The 15,577-nt window shown below is 40.5% G+C and overlaps 1 protein-coding gene across 4 annotated transcripts in view; it reads left to right on the forward strand.

The window, feature by feature from the left end:
• The window catches only part of TESK2 (testis associated actin remodelling kinase 2), a 130,338-nt gene that overhangs the window by 31,822 nt on the left and 82,939 nt on the right, over positions 1-15,577 (forward strand). The gene's annotated exons all lie outside the window — the stretch shown is intronic.

A 15,577-nucleotide genomic window follows, 5' to 3' on the forward strand; every position in this document is an offset into this window, starting at 1 on the left:
TTTCTGTCTTTTTGCCTTTTCTAGGGCCGCATTCACGGCATATGGAGGTTCCCAGGCTACGGGACCAATCAGAGCTACAGCTGCTGGCCTACACCACAGCCACAGCAACGCGGGATCCGAGCCGAGTCTGTGACCTACACCACAGCTCACGGCAACGCCAGATCCTTAACCCACTGAGCAAGGTGAGGGATCGAACCCACAAACTCATGGTTCCTAGTCGGATTCGTTAACCCACTGAGCCACGACTGGAACTTCCCTTTTGGTTATTTTAAATAATGCTGCTGTGAACATTGGTGTACAAGCAGCTTTCTGAGTCCCTGCTTTCATTTCTTTTGGGTATTTACCTTTAAGTGGAACTGCTGGGTCATGTAGTAATTCTGTCTATAGCTTTTTAAAAAAATTGCGGTAAAATATACATAACTAAAATTCACTCTCTTAACCATTTTTAGTGTCTTTTTTTTCCGTCTCACGTGAAGCATGTGATCAAACCTGAGGCACAGCTGCAGCGATACCAGATCTTTCACCTGTTGTGTCATAAGGGGAATTCTATCTTAACTATTTTTAAGTCTACAGTTAAGTTGTGTTAAGTGTATTCACATTGCTGTGCAATCAATCTTCAGAACTTTTTCATCCTGAAAAACTGAAACTCTGTACCCGTTAAATAATTCTACGCTTCTCTCTCCCCCCAGCTCCCGGTAATAATCCTTCTGCTTTCTGTTCCTATGAGTTTGAGTGCTCTAGATACCCTGTATAAATGGAATCATGTGGGTTTGGTTTTGTCTTTTTGTGACTGCCTCATTTCACTTATTCTATGTTTAACTTTTTAAGGAACCACAATGCTGTTTTCCATCGCAGTTGTACCATTTTAAATGCCTATCGGCAATATGCAAGGGTTCTTATTTCTCCACATATGTATAATATACAATTTTTTTAATGGCCACACCCATGGCACATAGAAATTCCTGGGTCAGGGCTTGAATCTGAGCCGTAGCTGCGACCTACACAGCAGCTGCGGCAGTGCTAGGTCCTGTAACCCACTGGGAATCTTCCTTTGCTCCTTCTTTGCCCCTTCTTCCTTTATATTGGCTGATGTAAACATCTTTGATCATAAGGTAACCTTGGGAATGGAGGCCATCTGTGACAGAACGACTTGACAGAGCCTGTGTCTTATGGGCCTTTAAGGAGCAGAGCTGCCTGGTCCTATATTGCCTCCTCCAGACTTTGATGTGAGAGAAAAATCTTAGCACTTTTATTTTTTTAAATTTATTTTATTTTATTTTCCTTTATTTTATTTTATTATTTTTTTGCTTCTTAGGGCTGCATCCGAGGCACATGGAAGTTCCCAGGCTAGGGATTGAATCAGAGCTGTTGCTGCCAGCCTATGCCACAGCCACAGCAACTCAGGATCCAGGCTGTGTCTGTGACCTACACCATAGCTCACAGCAATGCTGGACCCCCAACCCACTGAGCAAGGCCAGGGATCAAACCTGCATCCTCATGGATACTAGGCAGATTCGCTTCTACTGTGCTACACCGGGAACTCCTGGGACTTTTAAAATTTAGTCCTCTGTAGCTAAACCTAATTGTAATTAGTGTAATTTGTACTGTATCTATATCTGTCTCCTTCCTCTACTGTGGTTTGTGTCTTCTTCCCATTGTTATGATCAGACTTCACACAAATTTATTTTAGGTTTCCTCTCAAAGAATTTGCCTTAAAAATATGAGCTGGTGCTTACTGATTCCGGGGCCTGGGGAGACATCTGCGAAGTCTCATTGGCCCTCCTCTGTAGGGATCCTAGGGGAAGTCTGACTCCGTTTGCCACACCTGCTGATAACTCCACCCTGTGCAGAACCTGACAAGTCAAATACTTACCTTTGATTCTGCTGATTATCTTCTGTTTGTATGTGTTAGGGTTCTCTGTTTTCTACTCATATATTTATTACTTTCTTTTGTTTACTTTCTTTTATTCCTCCTCTCTTTTTGGCCACACCTATGGTGCGTGAGAGTTCCTGGGCCAGGGATCAAATCCGTGCCACAGCAGTGACAATGCTGGGTTGTTTATCACCTGTACCACCAGGGAACTCTTGCTTCCTTTCTTATTAGATCAATTTTGTTCTTTCTTCAGCTTCTTCAATTTTATTCTTTTATTTTTTTGCCGCACCGGAGGCATACAGGACTTCCTGGGCCATGGATTGAACCTGTGCCACAGCAGTGACCCGAGCCACAGTAGTGACAACACTGGATCCTTAACCCACTGAGCCACAAGGGAACTCTCCCAGTATTATTCTCTAATATATGCATGTAACCTTTAACATTTCCTCTTAATTTGGCCATATCACCAGTTTTTAAGTACTCTCATTTCTAGACGTAGTTTACTTTGATTTCCTTTTTAATCTTAGAATTATATAAAATGAAATTTTAAAGTTTCCACACAGTGGGTTTTTTTGATAATTGCTTGATATTTACTTTGCAGTTGCATCATGATCAGAAAAAATGGCTTATATATGAAGTCTGCCTTTTGGAGTATGTTTAGATTTTGTTTTGGTGTAATATGTGGTCAGATTTTTTTGAATGCTGCAGATGTGTTTGAAACAAATATGAATTCTCTGTCTTGTTTGCATAAAGTTCTATATATCTCAGTTCATCAAGCTTTTGTGTTGTTCAAGTGTTATAGGCTTTATTTTATTTTATTTTGGCTGCTCTTGCAGCATGCAGAAGTTCCCAGGCCAGGGACTGAACCCACACCACAGTAGTAACCAGGGTGGATCCTTAACCCGCTGAGCCACTAGGGAACTCCATAGGCTTTATTTATTTAGTCTAATTGATCTATTTATTGGAAAAAGGTCTGTCACTCCTTCCTAATGTGTTTATAGATTTTTCTTTGTGTTTCTATCAGAGCAGGATTTGTTTATAGGCCATTTTGTGAAGTAGATATTAATAGAAGCTCAGGATTATTATTGGATTGTACACTATAGATGGATTGTATATTTTATAAATGCTAGTTTTCTATTTTTGTCCCACTTAATGTTTTAGCTTTGATTTCTATTTTATCTGATATCAATATTGTATACCTTCTTCCTCACTGTGTACATTTATCTGTTGTTGTGGTTATTATTTTCCCAGAATGTCTTTTTCCATCTCTCTTTTTATTCTGTGTATGATAGTACATTTTTTTATGTGTGTCCTGTGAACCAGTTTCCTTTTTTTTTTCCTCTTTAGGGCTGCAGCTGCAGCATACGGAGGTTCCCAGGCTAGGGGTCAAATTGGAGCTACAGCTGCTGCCTCCACCACAGCCACAACCACGCAGGATCTGACCTGCGGCTGCAACCTACTCATGGCAACGTCAGATCCTTAACCCCACTGAGCGAGGTCACAGATGGAACCCGAGTCCTCATGGATCCTAGTTGGGTTCGTTAACTGGTGAGCCACGAAGGGAACTCCTACACACCAATTTTTTTTTTTTTTTTTAGGGCCGCATCCACAGCATATGGAACTTCCCAGGCTAAGGGTCGAATGGGAGCTACAGCACAGCCTACACCACAGGCACCGGCCTACACCACAGGCACAGCAATGCCAGATACTTAACCCACTGAGGGAGTTAAGACTTAACCCACAGAGGGGTTTAAGGGATTGAACCTGCTTCCTCATGGATGCTAGTCAGATTCGTTTCTGCTGAGCCATGACGGAAACTCTGAAACAGTTTTATATTTATTTATTTATTTTGTTCCTTTTAGACATATGGAGGTTACCAGGCTAAGGGTCAAATCAAAATTGTAGCCACCAGCCTACACCAAAGCCACAGCCATGCCAGATCCGAACCATGTCTGCAGCCTACATCACAGCTCATGACAACACCGGATCCTTAACCCACTGAGCAAGGCCAGGGATTGAACCTGAGTCCTCACGGATCCTAGTCAGATTAGTTTCTGCTGAGCCACAACAGGGGCTCCTATATTTAATTTTTTTGATCCAAAATTAAATTTGCCTACAAAGAGACTGAGAGACCTGTTTCCATTTCTCATGATTACTTCTATCTTTATATTGAATAAACTTTTTTTTTTGGTCTTTTTGCCTTTTCTAGGGCCGCTTCCTGTGGCATATGGAGGTTCCCAGGCTAGGGGTCCAATCGGAGCTGTAGCCACCAGCCTACGCCAGAGCCACAGCAACGCGGGATTTGAGCCTCGTCTGCGACCTACACCACAGCTCACGGCAACGCCGGATCATTAACCCACTGAGCAAGGCCAGGGATCGAACCCACAAACTCGTGGTTCCTAGTCAGATTCATTAACCACTGCGCAACGACAGGAACTCCTTGAATAAACTCTTAAACTGTAATTTAATGAGTGTGGAATTTAGACAGCAGTGATTTTCCTCAGCACTGTGAAAATATTTTTCCTCCCCCGACCCCCTTTTTAAGCGCATCTCTTTTGTTGCTGGTAAGTTAATTCTTAGTCTGGTAGCTGCTCCTTTTTAATCAGTCTTTGCTTGTTTTTTTCTTTTTTCTTTTTTGTCTTTTCTAGGGCTGCACCCGAGGCATATGGAGGTTCCCAGGCTAGGAGTCTAATCAGAGTTGTAGCTGCTGGCCTACATCACAGCCACAGCAATGCCAGATCCGAGCACCGTCTGCGACCTACACCACAGCTCACGGCAATGCTGGATCCTTAACCCACTGAGCGAGGTCAGGGATCGAACCCGCAACCTCATGATTCTCAGTCGGATTCGTTAAGCACTGAGCCACAACGGGAACTCCTAATCAGTCTTTTCTTTCTTGTTAGAATTATCTTTTTTGGTGTTCCCTCTTCGCTCAGTGAGTCAAGGATCCCCTGTTGTCATCACTGTGGCACATGTTTGATCTCTGGCCTGGGAACTTCTTCGGGCCATGGGTGCGTGCCGCGGCCGGCGCTGCTGGTCAGCAGGAGATCCTGGAAGTGGGACGGTGTGGCATCATAAAACACACAAGACTCTTACATCTAGAAAGTGGGGGACCAGGAGGCACTCTGTTCCACAGAACAAAGGCCCTAGGCTTTAGCGCACAGGGCTTTTATTAGGGAAGATGATGTAGGCTGATGAGCAAAATCAGGTGCAGTTAATGATAAAGCTTTCTCTCAGAGGCTGTGCTTTTACACGTGCGCCACATCTGTCGCCTGCATTGTTCCGCAGCGTCAGTGGTCTCCAACAGGTTCAGCCCCTCCCCACCCCCATTTTTTGGAAAGAATTCTCTTTATCTTCTGTTCAATAGTGTTGATTATACTGTTCTAGGAGTCGGTTTATTTATATTTATTCTGCTTATGATGTGGTTCCCTCCTTCATTTGAAGAACCCATGTCTGTCTTAAATTCTAGAAAATTCTTAGACATTTTATCTGTTAAAATTCTGCTCTTTTCTCCGGTCTCTTGAGGTCCCATTATATGCATATTAGATTGTCTCATGCTATCTTTCATGTCTCTTAATTTGTCTTTCATATTTTTTATTTCTTTGCCTTTTTGTGCTATGTTTTTTCAGGTGGTGGTGGTGATTGTCAGCCTATTTTCCTATTTTCTTTTCATTTGGCGTCTACTCTATTGGTTAAAATAGCCATTTAGATTTTTTATTTCATTGCTTATTTTTCTTTTCTAGATTTTCTACTTTACTTGTTTTCAGATATCCTATTCTTTTCTTGGGACATCTAATTTTGTTTAATTTTAGTTGAATTTATTTTTAAAATCATATGGTACAAACTTAAAAGGAATAAAAGTTTTATTCAGTGAAAAATCATTTACTTTCTTGTGCTCCCCAGTTTTCCTCCCTGGAGGCAACTAATATTTAATGGTTGGTTATATATCCTTCTAGAGATATTCTGTGCATGTATAAGGAAATACATGTATGTCTGGATGTGTGTATGTGCATGTTTATATATCAGTTATCTATTATTTACCTACTCACTCACCTATTCCAAAGTAGAGGACTGCTAGAGTCTAAGTTGTGTAAGAGCAGGGATTTTTTTTTCTTATTTCTCTTAATGTCTGTGCACTGCTGTATCCTTAGTGCCTAGAATTCTGTATCTCACATAATACTCATTTTTCTACAAAGGTTATTTTTCTTTTATCTTACTGATTTGTAGGACTCATTTATATCTATGCTATGTGTTATAGATATTTTCCAAGGTTATAGTGCTTTTTAAAAGCTAGCTTTTGGGAGTTCCCATCGTGGCACAGCAGAAAAGAATCCAACTAGGAATCCAACATGAGGCTGTGGGTTCAATCCTTGACCTTGCTCAGTGGGTTAAGGATCTGGTGTTGCCGTGAGCTGTGGTGTAGGTTGGAGACGTGGCTTGGATCTGGCATTGCTGTGGCGTAGGCCAGCAGCTGTAGTTCTGATAAGACCCCTAGCCTGAGAATCTCCATATGTTGCACTGTGGGTACAGCCCTAAAAAGACAAAAATAAAAAAAATTAAAAAAAATAAAAGCTAGCTTTTAATTTTAACATTTTTGCAATGTAGAAATTGTTTTTTTTTTTGCTTTTTAGGGCTGCATGCACCCAAGGCACATGGAGCTTCCCAGGCCAGGGGTCGGTCGAATTGGAGCTACAGCTGCCAGCCTATGCCACAACCACAGCAACTCGGGATCCAAGTGGCTTCTGTGACCCACACCATAGCTCACAGCATTGCCAGATCCTTAACCCACTGAGCAAGACTGGGGATTGAACCAGCAACCTCATGATTCCTAATCAGATTTGTTTCCACTGAGCCACAGCAGTAACTCCTATAAACAGTTCTTTTTTTTTTTTTTTCCTGCTATGCCTGCAGCATGCATGAGTTCCCAGGCCAGTGACTGAACCCAAGCCACAGCAATGGTAACACCAGGGAATTCCTAGAAATAGTTCGTTTTTATTTTTTACTATCTTAATATTTTCATTCTGACTTCTATTTCTTTTATTATTTAGAAAGGCTCTCTGCATCGTATAGTATAAATAAAATTATCATTTTTTTCTAATAAGTTTTATGATATTACTTATGTTTAAATATTTGATCCATCTGGAATTTTTTTTACATTTCTACTCAGTAATATCAGCAATATTTATTATATATTTAGTATTTTTCTCACTGATTGGAAATGTCATCTTTAGTCTATACTGAATTTTCCTAAGTATTTTGGTCTATTTCTAGACTTTATTGTAATTTAATTATTGCAGCTTTATTTTAGTATCTGGTTAGTCTAGTTCTCCATCATTATTGTTCCTTTTCAGGATTTTCCTGGCATTTCTTCCTTATTTTTTAAAAAATTTCTAACTTTGTTTTGTTTTGCTTTTTAGGGCCATACTTGCGACACATGGAAGTTCCCAGGATAAAGGTCAAATGGAAGCTGCAGCAGTGCTCCTACACCACAGATACAACAGCACGGGATCCAAGCTACATCTGCAACATACACCACAGCTCACAGTAATATCAGATCCTTAACCCAATGAACGAGACCAGGAATTGAACCAGCATCCTCATGGATACTATTTTATTGTTTTTCCCGCTGTACAGCACCGGGATCAAGTTATTTTTACGTGTATACATTTTTCCTCCCACCCTTTGTTCTGTTGCAATATGAGTATCTAGACATAGTTCTCAATGCTACTCAGCAGGATCTCCTTGTAAATCTATTCTAAGTTGTGTCTGATACCCCCGTGCTCTCATGGATACTATTTGGGTTCTTAACCTGCTGAGCCACAGCAGGAGCTCCTCTTCCTTATTTTATTATTTATTCATTTATTTTGCTTTTTAGGCCTGCACCCACGGCATATGGAGGTCCCCAGGCTAGGGGTCTAATCGGAGCTACATCTGCCGGATCTGAGCCGTGTCTTTGACCTACACCACAGCTCACAGCAATACCAGATCCTTAACCCACTGAACAGGGCCAGGGATCGAACCTTCAACCTCATGGTGACTGGTTGGATTTGTATCCGCTGAGCCACAACAGGAGCTCCTCTTCTGTTTTCTGTTTTTGTTTCTTTGGCAGCATCCACGACATGTGAAAGTTCCTAGGCCAGGGATCAATCCCAAGCCAGTACAGTGACCACGCTGGATCCTTAACCTTTTGTTCCACAAGAGAACTCTGTTTGCCAGTTTCTAAAAACATACTGTTGGAGTTCTTGCACAGTTCTCGTGATGTTTGTTCTTATTTTTTAACTCTTCTGCTGCAGCTGTAAAGGAGAACCCTGCTTACTTTTTTAAAATTTTTATTAGGTTCACTTTGATTTTCCGGGTATGTAGTCATTCATGTGAATGATGTTAAATTCATTTATTTCTCATTTTTATGCCTCATTTATCTTTTTCTCAAGCAATTACATTGACTAATACTTCCTAAAATATTAAATAATAGTGATATTCGACATCTTTGTCTTCTACTCGACTTTAATGGGAATACTTGCAGTTTTTCCTAATGAAACATGATATGATTTGGGACTGAAATAGATACTTCTTATTCTATTGGCTCTTTAAAATTCTAACCAAAAAAATCTCCTATCCTGTTATGAATTATTTTTATGCAGTATGGGTGTTGAATTTTACCATATGTCTTTTCAAAATCTGTAATATGGTTAATTTCATGTGTCAACTTGACTGGGCCAGGGAATGCCTAGATAATTCAGTCAAATATTATTCTAAGTGTTTCTTTGAGAGAAAGTTTTGGATGAGATTATCATTTGAATCAGTAGACTGAGTAAAGCAAATTGCCTTCCCTAATGAAGGTAGCCCTTATCCTATCATTTGAAGGTCCAGATAGAACAAAAGGGCTATAACCTTCCTCTGATAAGAGAAAACTCCTCTTGCCTGATTGCTTTAGCTGGGATATCTGTATTTTCCTGCCTTTGGATTGGAACTGAAATATTGGCTCTTCTTGGGCCTTGAGCCTGCCGTTAGCTCTCCTGGTTCTCGGGCCTCCAGTCTCAGATTGGAATGACTGCCTTGGCTTTCCTGGGTCTTCGTCTTAATGACTGCAGATTGTGGGACTTCTCAGCCTTCATAACTGCATGAGCAAGTTCCTTATAATCAATTTGTCTCTGTTTATATCCTATTGGTTCTGTTTCTCTGAAGAAGGCTAACACATATAGTGATACAGGTATTTTTCTTGATTTCTTAGTAAAGTGAATTATATTCGTAGGTATTCTAATAGTGAGCTATCCTTGCATTCCTGATTTATTCTTTAATGGGCTCGTAAGTTCTTTTCACGGGGGTGTTTTTGCCCTCATTTTGTGAGAATTGTGGTTTTCTCATTCATGCTTTCGTTGTTAGGTTTTAGTAGGAATGTTATTCTGGCTTCACAAAAATAATTTGGAAGTTTTTTTCGCCTGTGCTTTGGAACAGTTAAAATGTTATTGGAATAATTTATTCTTTAAATATTTGTTGGAGTTCCCCTGTCAAATCTTGGCCAAATAACTTGGAAAACTTTTCCTATTCTTCTAGGGTAATTGATCCATTTTCATTTTTGTTTCTTCTGAATCATTTTCAGTAATTATATTTTATTAGAAAGTTATTATTATAGGTTTTCTAGTATATTTGCATAGAGATGAATAAAATTTAACCATTAAAAAATTTTAAGTCCCTTTGAAATTAGTTGCAACTTTTGGACTATAGGTACTCTTGCTATTTGGTCTTTTAGTCTGCTGGTTCTTTTTAATAGTTTTTCATTTCTCCTGTGATTTATAATTTTTTATTGAAAGCATTTGTTCAGGGAAAGAGATTTTTGCCTTGGAGTTTTCTAGGTTGTGGATGTGTGTTAAAATAATGCTCTCACATTTGCCTCTGCTGGGATCATACAGGTTTTGGACCTGAACCTAGAGGTTTTATTTTAATTTCTTGGGTCATGCTTTTGTATAGTGTGTATAGTACAAATCTCAGTCCTGAACCTAATTCACATAGCTGACACTTTTTCCTCATTTAAGGCTATTGGGTCTAGCATTATCCTGCTGCACCAGGCTGGGGATGGAACCTACGCCACGACAGAGACAATGCTATATATCCTTAACCTGCCTCGCCACAGTGGGAACTCCCACACTTATTTGTTAATGTGTGTTCTATGACTGCTTTTATTCTACATTGACAGAGTTGAATAGTTACAACAGACCTTATGACCTCAAAGCCCAAGATATTTATTATTTGACCCTTTTCCAGAAAAAATTTGCCAACCTCTGGTCTAATAGCTCTATAGTACACAGCTAGGTTATGGTTAGTTTTTGTCTTTTTTTTGGTCATAATATTCATTTATTATTATTTTTATTATCTGTAAGACCTGTGGTGATGTCCTCTCATTAATTCCTGATGTTAATGATTTGTGTTTTTTTAAATTTATTTTTTTATTGTTATTTCCCCCTAGTTTTTATCTTCGATTACAAAGTACAGATGATTACAGAGCTTTAAAGGTCAGGTTAAATAAAAAGTGAATCAGTGGTAATAAAAGGAAATATTTGACTTCTGGTGTGGGAGGTACAAATTATGCAGGTAGCTTAAGGACTTTTGGTTGCTTTAGATAGAAAAGAAAACTGATTGATGAATGACTTCATATTAAGGAAGGTGGATTTATGAAGCTTTTTTATATTCCTTTAAAATAATTCAGGTTTAGGATTTAGGACCCTCTGGTCATTTATCCTTAAAAGTAGACTAGTTATGACATATGTTCAATTTATATTACTCGTTTTCTTTTTTCCACAGCAGTGGCTTGTAGAAGTTCCCAAACCCACTCTGCAGTTGTGGCTTGCACCACAGCTGCAGCAACACCAGATCCTTAACCCACTGCACCACATGGAAACTTCCAGTTTATAGTGTTCTTCATTTAGTTTGAAGCCTGGCTTTAGATATGTAACAAAGACTGTTAAGGTATATTTTATGAAGGATGGAAAGCCGTAACTTTCAACATCCTCAACGGTATCAGAGTTCCCTGGTGGGGTAGCGGTATCCAATGTTATTGCTGTGGCTCAGGTCTCAGCTGTGGCATGGGTTCAATCCCTACCCTGGGAATGTCCACATGTCCTGGGTGCAGCTCCCCACCAAGTTCTCATGGTATTTATTTATTTTTTTGCTTTTTAGGGCAACACCTGTGGCATATGGAGGTTCCCAGGCTAGGGGTCCAATCAGAGCTACAGCTACTGGCTACAGCAAAGCAGGATCTGAGCCACATCTGCACCCTACACCACAGCTCACAGCAATGCCAGATCCTTAACCCATTGAGCAGGGCCAGGAATTGAACCCACAATCTCATGGTGCCTAGCTGGATTCATTTCCACTGCACCATGATGGGAACTACAAATCCTCATGGTATTTTTAGTACACTGTGTGGGTCAGTAGCCCCATAAATTATAATTAGAATAATTTGTCATTTTCTTTACCAAAAATTATTTTAAAAAATTACCTTGTCTTAAGCAATCCTATTTAGTTGTAAAGCTGGAAAAATACCTTTTGAGGAGTTGATTTGAAAGGAACTTGGGCTCTTTAGATTGAGACTGTCAGAGGTGTAGCACATTTCTTAAATTAATCAACTTGGTAATTTCATTGGTTAAACTTGGGCTGTCTTTATGTATTGTAAATCTCTTAGGACCTCAAAAAAGTGTAAACTGTTATTGAGTATTGGGTATTTTAGGTTGTAATTACTTTATCAGTGTTTTACAGATTACCATTGTAGAAGTAGAAAATTTTGAACATAAATTTCCCTTTCAATATCTATATGATTATTGATTATGAGGAGAGAGACAAAGAAGCTGATACTGGAGTTCCTGTCTTGGTGCAGCAGAAATGAATCTGACTAGGAACCATGAGCTTTTGGGTTCAATCCCTGGCCTTGCTCAGTGGGTTAAGGATCTGGCATTGCCATGAGCTGTGGTGTAGGTCACAGACGCGGCTGGATCTGGCATGGCTGTGGCTGTGGTGTAGGCTGGTGGCAACAGCTCCAATCAGACCCCTAGCCTGGGAACCTTCATATGCAGCGGGTGCAGCCCTAAAAAGACCAAAAAAGACCAAAAAAAAAGAAGCCGATACTTTTATGTTCTGGAAAAGGTATGTATGTGTAAAAAAGGAATCTAAATTTATTAGTAGTGGAGCATAGTTTCGCTTTTTCTATACTGTATGTTTGGGAATCTATACGAATACTTTTAAAAAGATGTATTTAGGAGTTCCTGTAGTGGCTCAGCAGTTAACCAACCCAGCTAACGTCCATGAGGACTCAGGTTCGATCCCTGGCCTTGCTCAGTGGGTTAAGGATCCAGCTTAGCTGTGAGTTGTGATGTAGGTCGCAGATGTGGCTCAGAGCCCGAGTTGCTATGGCTGTAGTATAGGCCGGCAGCTGTAGCTCGGATTTGACCCCTAGCCTGGGAACTTCCATATGCCATGGGGAGGCTAAGAAAAGGAAAGGGAAAAAAAAAAAAAAAAAAAAAAAGAATCCGACTGTAGCAGCTTGGGTCACTGTGGAGGTGTGGGTTTGATCCCTGGCCAGGCACTTGGGGTCAGGCTCTGATGTTGCCACACCTCCACCTTGGACCCCATCCCTGGCCTAGGAACTTCCTTATCCTGAAAGCATTAGAAAAGATGAAGGTATTTCACAACATCTGTTACTGAATCTAGGAAAAAATACACTTATAGAAACAATAGGTTAGATTTACATTTAAAACCAATTGTGAGCTTCAAAGAATTTCCTCTGATTGTTAATCTTTTTCATTGTTTTAAAAAAGTATAAAACAGGCATTCCCGTTGTAGCTCAGTGGTAACAAACCAGGCTAGTAACCATGAGCATGCGGATTTAATACCTGGCTCTGCTCAGTGGGTTGGGGATCTGGGGTTGCCACGAGCTGCTGTGTAGGTCACAGAGGTGGCTTGGATCCAGTGTTGCTGTGGCTGTGGTGTAGGCCCTCAGCTACAGCTCCGATTTGACCCCTAGCCTGGGAACTTCCATATGCCGTGGGCACAGCCGTAAAAAGACCAAAAAAAAAAAAAGAAAAAAGTATAAAACAGATTAGGGTCATTTCATTTCTTCTAGGACAGTGACTTGGAATATTTGGGATATTAGTGAACTCTATTTAGGGAAGAACTCAAGTGTGTAAGTAGAGCTGACATGAATGTTTGTGTGTACATTTGTAAAGAGAAAAGAATGGGGAGTTCCCGTCGTGGCACAGTGGTTAACGAATCTGACTAGGAACCATGAGGTTGCGGGTTCGATCCCTGCCCTTGCTCAGCGGGTTAAGGATCCGGCATTGCCGTGAGCTGTGGTGTAGGTTGCAGATGCGGCTTGGATCCCGCGTTGCTGTGGCTCTGGTGTAGGCTGGCAGCTACAGCTCCGATTCGACCCCTAGCCTGGGAACATCCCATATGCCGGGGGAGCAGCCCAAGAAATGGCAAAAAGACAAAAAAAAAAAAAAAAAGAGAGAGAGAGAGAAAAGAATGAAAAACCAATTGGCATGGTGGCCCCAACCTCTCACCCTTTGGTGAGTGGAAAATCTATTCAGCTCCAGTGTAGCAGTGGCTGACAACCTGATCAGTATTTCAAATTGAGAATGCTTCTGTGGGGATGCAGTAGAATACTCCTAATTTCCTTTTATACTCGTCCTTGTTTTGTTTGGGAATATAATTGGAGGATTTCTAGGAAGATGATTTCCCCAATCTCTTGAGATAACTGTCATCCTCTTTATTTTGCCCCATGAGGTAATTCTGTACCTTAGTACATATCGTGATACCTATAAAACCTGGAATCCCATTCCAGAACAAAATATCAATGTAGTTTTTTTCTTTTTAATAAGAGAGTTGCTGAGAAATAATTCACATGCCATGAAATTCTCCTTTTTAAAAGACACAGTTCAGGGGTGAAAACCTGTAAATGTATGTTTACAGGATTGTACATCCACCACCGCTGTCTAATTTTAAAATATTGTTATCATTCTAGAAAGAAACACTGTATTTATTAATAGTCACTTCCCATTCCTCCCTTCCCCTGTCTCCAGGAAACCACCATTCTACCTCATGTCTTTATAGATTTGCCTATTCTGGACATTTCATGTAAATGGAGTCATATAATAGGTGACCTTTTGACTGACTGCTTTTCTTTTTTATGGCTTTTACTTAGCTAATGTTTTCCACATCGATGCATGTTACAGCATTTATCAGCACCTCATTCCTTTCTATGCCCAATAATGTTCCATTGTATGGATAATACTACAGTTTGTTTACATAGTCTTTTTTTTTTTTTCTTTTCTCTTCTTTCGCTCTCTCTCTCTCTCTTTTTTTTTTTTTGGATCTTTTAGGGCTGCACCCTATAGAAGCTATGGAAATTCCCAGGCTAGGGGTCGAAAGGGAGCTGTAGCTGCTGGCCTGTGCCACAGCCACAGCGAGGCAGAATCCGAGCCTCATCTGTGACCTGCACCACAGCTCGCAGTAGCACTGGATCCTTAACCCACTGAGCAAGGCCAGGGATTGAACCCACATCCTCACGGATACTAGTTGGGTTTGTTACTGCTGAGCCACAATGGGAACTCCTTCTCTTCTCTTTTTTATGGCCACTCCTGAGGTGTGTGGAAGTTCCTGGGCCAGGGACTGAATCTGAGCTTTAGCTGCAAGCTGCAGCTGCAGCTGCAGCGATGCTGAATCCTTTAACCCACTAGGCCAGGCCAGGGATTGAATCCATGGCTCTGCAGCAACCCAAGCCACTGCAGTTGGATTCTTAACCCACTGAACCATAGCAGGAACTCCCATGCAGTCATTTGTTGGTAGACATCTTTTGACGATTGAAAACATGCTATGAACATTTGTGTATGACTATTTGTTTGAGTACCGTTTTCAATTCTTTTGAATATATACCCGGAAGTGAAATTACTGGGCCATATAATAATTCCATTTCACTTTTCAAAAAATTATTTTTTATTATAGCTAATTTTTAATGTTCTGTCAATTTCTGCTGTACAGCAAAGTGACCCAGTTATATATATACATATATATATCTCACATTATTTTTCTCATATTATCCTCCATCATGTTCCATCACAAGTGACTAGATATAGTTCCCTGCGCTACACAGCAGGATCTCATTGCTTATTGCCATTTTACTTTTTTTTTTTTTTGTCTTTTTGCTATTTCTTTGGGCCGCTTCTGCGGCATATGGAGGTTCCCAGGCTAGGGGTCGAATCGGAGCTGTAGCCACCGGCCTACGCCAGAGCCACAGCAACGCAGGATCCGAGCCGCGTCTGCAACCTACACCACAGCTCACGGCAACGCCGGATCGTTAACCCACTGAGCAAGGGCAGGGATCAAACTCGCAACCTCATGGTTCCTAGTCAGATTCGTTAACCCCTGCGCCACAACGGGAACTCCCCATTTTACTTTTTAAGATACAACCAAACTGTTCTCTACATTGGCTGCTTCGTTTTACATTTCAGCCAGCGATGTATAAAGGTGACAATTTCTCTATAACCTCACCAACACTTATTCTATCTCTTTATTATTTTTAAGTTTTTTATTATTATATCCACCCTAGTGGGTGTGAAGTAGTGTCTCATTTGTGTTTTTAAATTGAGATAAGAGTTTCAGATGTATAATATAGTGATTCAAAAGTTTTAAATATTAGGCAGTTCCCGTCATGGC

Source organism: Phacochoerus africanus, chromosome 8 (assembly GCF_016906955.1).
Source record: "Phacochoerus africanus isolate WHEZ1 chromosome 8, ROS_Pafr_v1, whole genome shotgun sequence".
Lineage (NCBI taxonomy): Eukaryota > Metazoa > Chordata > Mammalia > Artiodactyla > Suidae > Phacochoerus > Phacochoerus africanus.